The sequence below is a fragment of the Piliocolobus tephrosceles genome, chromosome 17, assembly GCF_002776525.5.
Source record: "Piliocolobus tephrosceles isolate RC106 chromosome 17, ASM277652v3, whole genome shotgun sequence".
NCBI lineage: Eukaryota > Metazoa > Chordata > Mammalia > Primates > Cercopithecidae > Piliocolobus > Piliocolobus tephrosceles.
In genome coordinates, this window is record NC_045450.1 from 28253517 (window position 1) to 28259659 (window position 6143).

The following is a 6143-nucleotide window of genomic DNA, read 5'->3' on the forward strand; positions in this document are numbered from 1 at the left end:
AATTGTCCTAGCATGGTGGTGTGCACTTGTAGTCCCAGTTACTTGGGAGGTGGAGGTGGGAGGATCCCTTGAGCCTGGGAGGCAGAGGTTGCAATGAGGTGAGATTGTGCCCCTGCACTCCAGCCTAGGCAACAGAGTGACACCTGTCTCAAAATAAATAAATAAAACAAGAAAACAGAGTCAGGTGCTCATGCCTATAATACCAGCACTTTGGGAGGCTGAGGTGGTAGAACTGCTGGAGTCCAAGAGATCAAGATAACCTGGGTAAAAAAACAAGACCCTGTCTCTACAAAAAAATTAAAACACAAAAATTTAGCTAAGCATGGCAGTGCGTGCCTGTAGTCCTGGCTACTCAGGAGGCTGAGGCGGGAGGATCGCTCGAGCCCAGGAGCTGGAGGCTGCAGTGAGCCATGCCTGCACCATTGCACTCCAGCCTGAGCAACAGAGCAAGACCCTGTCTCTTAAAATAAAAATTAGGGCCGGGCGCAGTGGCTCAAGGCTGTAATCCCAGCACTTTGGGAGGCCGAGACGGGCGGATCACGAGGTCAGGAGATCGAGACCATCCTGGCTAACACGGTGAAACCCCGTCTCTACTAAAAAATACAAAAAACTAGCCAGGGGAGGCGGCGGGCGCCTGTAGTCCCAGCTACTAGGGAGGCTGAGGCAGGAGAATGGCGTGAACCCGGGAGGCGGAGCTTGCAGTGACCTGAGATCCCGCCACTGCACTCCAGTCTGGGCGACAGAGCAAGACTCTGTCTCAAAATAAAATAAAATAAAATAAAATAAATAAAAATTAGGGCCGGACGTGGTGGTCATGCCTATAATCCCAACACTTTGGGAGGTGAGGCGGGTGGATCACTTGAGGTCAGGAATTCGAGACCAGCCTGGCCAACATGATGAAACCTGTCTCTACTAAAAATACAAAAATTAGCTGCGCATGGTGGTGTGCGCCTGTAATCCTGGCTACTCGGGAGGCTGAGGCAGGAGAATCACTTGAACCCAGGAGGTAGAGGTTGCGGTGAGCCAAGATCATGACATTACATTCCAGCCTGGGCGACAGAATGAGACTCTGTCTAACAAAAAAAATTAATTTAACTTAAAAGGTGAATAGTTTCTTATTTCCTGCAGCACTCATTCGCTCACTTGTTGATTTATCAAATCTTTATGGAGTCAAGCACTGCAAAGCTAGGCAGTCCCCATTTTTTCCCCACTACCTTTTGTTTCCAGTTAAGCTGAGCTTCCCTGAGCCCTGAATAATCCTTTCATCTCCCAATCCATGCAGATACCTCCTCAGATGCTGAACCTTGCACCCTATTCCGTGGCCTGAAAGCAGTGGCTCTCCTCAGGGGCAGTGCCACCCCTTAGGGGTTGTTTTGTGAATTTTTAGGAGGGGGTGTTTTGGTCACAGTGAGTGATGGTGGACCTCTGGCATTAATGGGTTAACCCATGGGGATCAGTTGTGTCCTACACAGTGCCAGACAGTCTCACTCAGTGAAAAACTGTCCCTCGTCCTCCATCATTTTAAGAATCCCCTATGGCAATCCATGTACATTAGAACAGGTTAATAACTGAGAATCAAAATTCATTTTTTATATAAACACGAACATATAAGCATAGTTTTAATCCTGACTTTTCTGGGAAGGCAGACACATGTATAAATTGAGCAAAGATTGTATTTTGCTTTGTCTGGAATATTACCAAGAATAATTGTCATTTTGCAAAATCATGACACAGATGGCCACACTTTTGGAATTTGAATCGCCAACACCACTCACCTGTGACTATATATATATATATATATATATATTTTTTTTTTTGAGACAGGTTCTGGCTCTTGCCCAGGCTGCATTGCAGTCATGGTATCTCAGCTTACTGCAACCTCTGCCTCCTGGGCTTAAGCCATCTTCCCACCTCAGCCTCTGGAGTAGCTGGGACTACAGGCTAACACCACCATTCCTGGCTAATTTATTTTGTTTTATTTTTTTTTAGAGATGGGGTTATGCCCCATCGCCCAGGCTGGTATCAAACTCCTGAACTCAAGCAGTCTGCCTGCTTCAGCCTCCCAAAGTGCTGGGATTATAGGTGTGAGCCACTGCTCTCAGCTGTATTTTAAAAAAATTTTAAAGAATAATGTAATACAGAAGAGTGCACAAATCCTAAGTGTAGGCTCAATGCATGGTCACAAAGTAAATACACCCACATAACCAGTACCCATATCAATAAACCAAAACATTGGTTGGGCATGGTGGCTCATGACTATAATCCCAGCACTTTGGGAGCTGAGGCTGGGGAGGATTGGGTGAGGCCAGGAATTTGAGAGGAGCCTGGACAACATGGTGAGACCCCCTGTCTAAAAATATATATATAATATATATATTTATATATATAAATATTCATATGCAATATATATTTATATATTATTTTTTAATATATTATATATATTTATATATAGCCGAGCGTGGGGGTTCACCTGTAGTCCCAGCTACTTAGGAGGCTGAGGTGGGAGGATTGCTTGAGCTCAGGAGTTCAAGGTTGCAGTGAGCCACGATCACAACACTGCACTCCATCCTGGGCAACTAAGCAAGACCCCGCCTCCTTTTTTTTCTTTAAACTCTACTTCTCTCCAGCAGAGACCCTGTCTCTATAAAGCAAAACCTAACATTTATAGCATCCTAAAGGCTCCTCATGTCCCTCCAAGTTACTACCCTACCACAAGAGTAACCACTAGTTCAATTTATTTTTCTTCTTTTATTTTCTGGTAGAGATGGGAGTCTTGAACTCCTAGCCTCAAACAATCTTCCCACCACAGCCTCCCAAGTAGCTGGGACTACAGTTGTAAGCCACCATGCCCACCATGTAGTTGTAACATTTATTTATTTATTTTATTTTATTTTTATTTATTTATTTATTTATTGAGATGGAGTTCTGGTCTTGTTGCTCAGGCTGGAGTGCAATGGCGTGATCTTGGCTCACTGCAACCTCCATCTCCCGGGTTCAAGTGATTCTCCTGCCTCAGCCTCCCGAGTAGCTGGGATTACAGGCATGTGCTACACCCGGCTAATTTTGTATTTTCATTAGAGACAGGGTTTCTCCATGTTGGTCAGGCTGGTCTCGAACTCCTGACCTCAGGTGATCCACCCGTCTCAGCTTCCCAAAGTGCTGGGATTACAGGCGTGAGCCACCGCACCCAGCCTGTAATATGTATTTATTTATTTATTTATTTTTGAGACAGAGTCTAGGCTGGAGTACAGCAGCATAATCTTGGCTCACTGCAACCTCTGCCTCCCCGGTTCAAGGGATTCTCACACCTTAGCCTCCTGAGTAGCTGGGATTACGGGTGCACGCCACCATGCCCAGCTAATTTTTGTATTTTTAGTAGAGACGCAGTTTTGCCATGTTGGCCAGGCTGGCCTCAAACTCCCGTCTTCAGGTGATCTGGATGCCTTGGCCTTCCAAAGTGCTGGGATTACAGGCATGGGCCAATGTGTCCAGCCTATATTGACTTTTAAAAGTAGTATTATAGATGTTTTATTTATCTATTCATTTATTTCATCAGAGTAAAAGGAGTGTTCAAAACATTTTTTTTTTTTTTTTTGGCTGGGCACAGTGGCTCACGCCTATAATCCCAGCACTTTGGGAGGCCAAGGCAGGCAGATCACGAGGTCAGGAGATTGAGACCAGCCTGGCCAACGTGGTGAAACCTCGTCTCTACTAAAATACAAAAAATTAGCCGGGAGTGGTGGCAAGTGCCTGTAGTCCCAGCTACTCGGGAGGTTGAGGCAGAGAAATCGCTTGAATCTGGGAGGCAGAGGTTGCGGTGAGCCGAGATCGTGCCACTGCACTCCAGCCTGGTGACAGAGTGAGACTCCGTCTCAAAAAAGAAAAAACAAAACAAACCAACAAAAAACCTTTTTAGGCCGGGCGCGGTGGCTCAAGCCTATAATCCCAGCACTTTGGGAGGCCCAGACGGGCGGATCACGAGGTCAGGAGATCGAGACCATCCTGGCTAACACGGTGAAACCCCGTCTCTACTAAAAATACAAAAGAATTAGCCGGGCGAGGTGGCCGGCGCCTGTGGTCCCAGCTACTCGGGAGGCTGAGGCAGGAGAATGGCGTGAACCCAGGAGGCGGAGGTTGCAGTGAGCTGAGATCCAGCCATTGCACTCCAGCCTGGGCGACAGAGCGAGACTCCGTCTCAAAAAAAAAAAAAAAAAACCTTAAAAAAAAAAAAGACACGTGTGACCAGGCCCAGTGGCTCACACCTGTAATCCTGGAGCTTTAGGAGGCTGAGGTAGGAGGATCACTTGAGCCCAGGAGTTCAAGACCAGTCTGGGCAACATAGAGAGACCATCACCATCTCTACAAAAATTTTTCTTTTTTTTTTTTTAAGACACAGTCTTGCTTTTTCAGGCAGACTGGAGTGCAGTCGCATGATCTTAGCTCACTGCAACCTCCGCCTCCCAGGTTCAAGCATTCTCCTGCCTTAGCCTCCCAAGTAGCTAGGATTACAGGCTCGAGCCACCACACTGGGCTGATTTTTTTGTATTTTTGTTAGAGATGGGATTTTGCCATGTTGGCCAGGCTGGTCTCAAACTCCTGACCTCAAGTGATCTGCCCTCCTCGGCCTCCCAAAGTGTTGGCATTACAGGCATGAGCCACCGCACCCAGCCCAAAAGTTGTTTCTTAATTACCTGGGTGTGGTGGCATGTGCCTGTGGTGTTAGCTAGTTGGGAGGCTGAGGTGGCAGGATCGCTTGAGCCTGGGAGGTCAAGGCTGCAGTGAGCCATGATCACGCCAATGCACCCAGCCTGGGTGACCGAGCCAGACTCTGTCTCAAGAGAAAAAAAAAAAAAGGCATGTGTTAGCTCTGATGGACTGACAACCGAATTATCTACATTCTCCTCAATTTCTGCCCCTGGGTCTCTGCATGTGCAGTGATGACTGAGGCACAGTCTTCCTTCCTGACTCCCTTTCCTTAAAGTCACATTGTTCATCATCTTCTCTGGGAAGCATTCTCCTGTAGCTCTGCAATGTGCCCTTTTGGGAACCTGTATGGAAGTTGAGTTGAGCATTTATCTCATTATGTTGGTATATTTCATTGTCTCTGGACAAGGACTCTCACTGTCTTGTCCACCACAGTGTTTTTGTGTCTGGCTCATGGCTGGAGTTCAACAAATGTACTGAACAAAAAAATAGACACCTCAGCCCATATTTAGAGCCCTCCTGCCTCCCCCACAAAAAAATACCCTCAATGTCCCATGTTTAGGCCTTGCTCTTTCTCTAGAGGAAAGGTCACAGTGGTGTGAATCTGTTTTTTGTCTCTTAGACCTCCCTGCCCCAACATTGCCACCCTAGCCGTATTGATTTCCAGACGTCTCTATCTGGAAATTTTTTATTTTTATTTTTTAGAGACAGGGTCTTTTTCTGTTGCCCAGGCTGGAGTGCAGTGGCTCCATAAACAGCTCATTGCAGCCTTGACCTACTGGGCTCAAGCGATCCTCCTGCCTCAGCCTCTGGAGTAGCTGGGACTCCAGGTGCAGGCCACCATCCCCAGCTGGACTCGCTTTCTGAATGTTGCCTAGATCTGTCCCCCACATGAAAGTATAGGATGCCAGGAATCACCTTTAGACAAGCTGGCAGCTGCCCAGCCCAACTTCCTCTTCATCTGAGCCATCTGTCCTCACAGACACCATCATTTTCTATTTTTTTTTCAGCTGTGACAGCAGCATTCAAAACGACTTTAAGGATTATGTCTGCAAAGCAGACTTTGCACCTCTCCTGCAAATGGCCCATCCTCTAAAATATCTGCACAGTAATTGCAAGTGGGTACTTTCAAAATTCAGATATTCCATTTTATTTAATGCTGAAACTCTAGTACCTACATTTGTTGGTGATGATTAAGTCTGGGTCAAATCAAGACAGAGAAAACATATGGTAATTTGAACAAGGAAAGGTTTAATATTTTTAAAAAATCAACAATAGCCAGGCACAGTGGCGCATGCCTGCATTCCCAGCGCTTTGGGAGACCGAGGTGGGCGAATCATGAGGTCAGGAGATTGAGACCATCCTGGCTAACATGGTGAAAAACCCATCTCTACTAAAAATAGAAAAAATTAGCCAGGCGTGGCGGCAGGCACCTGTAG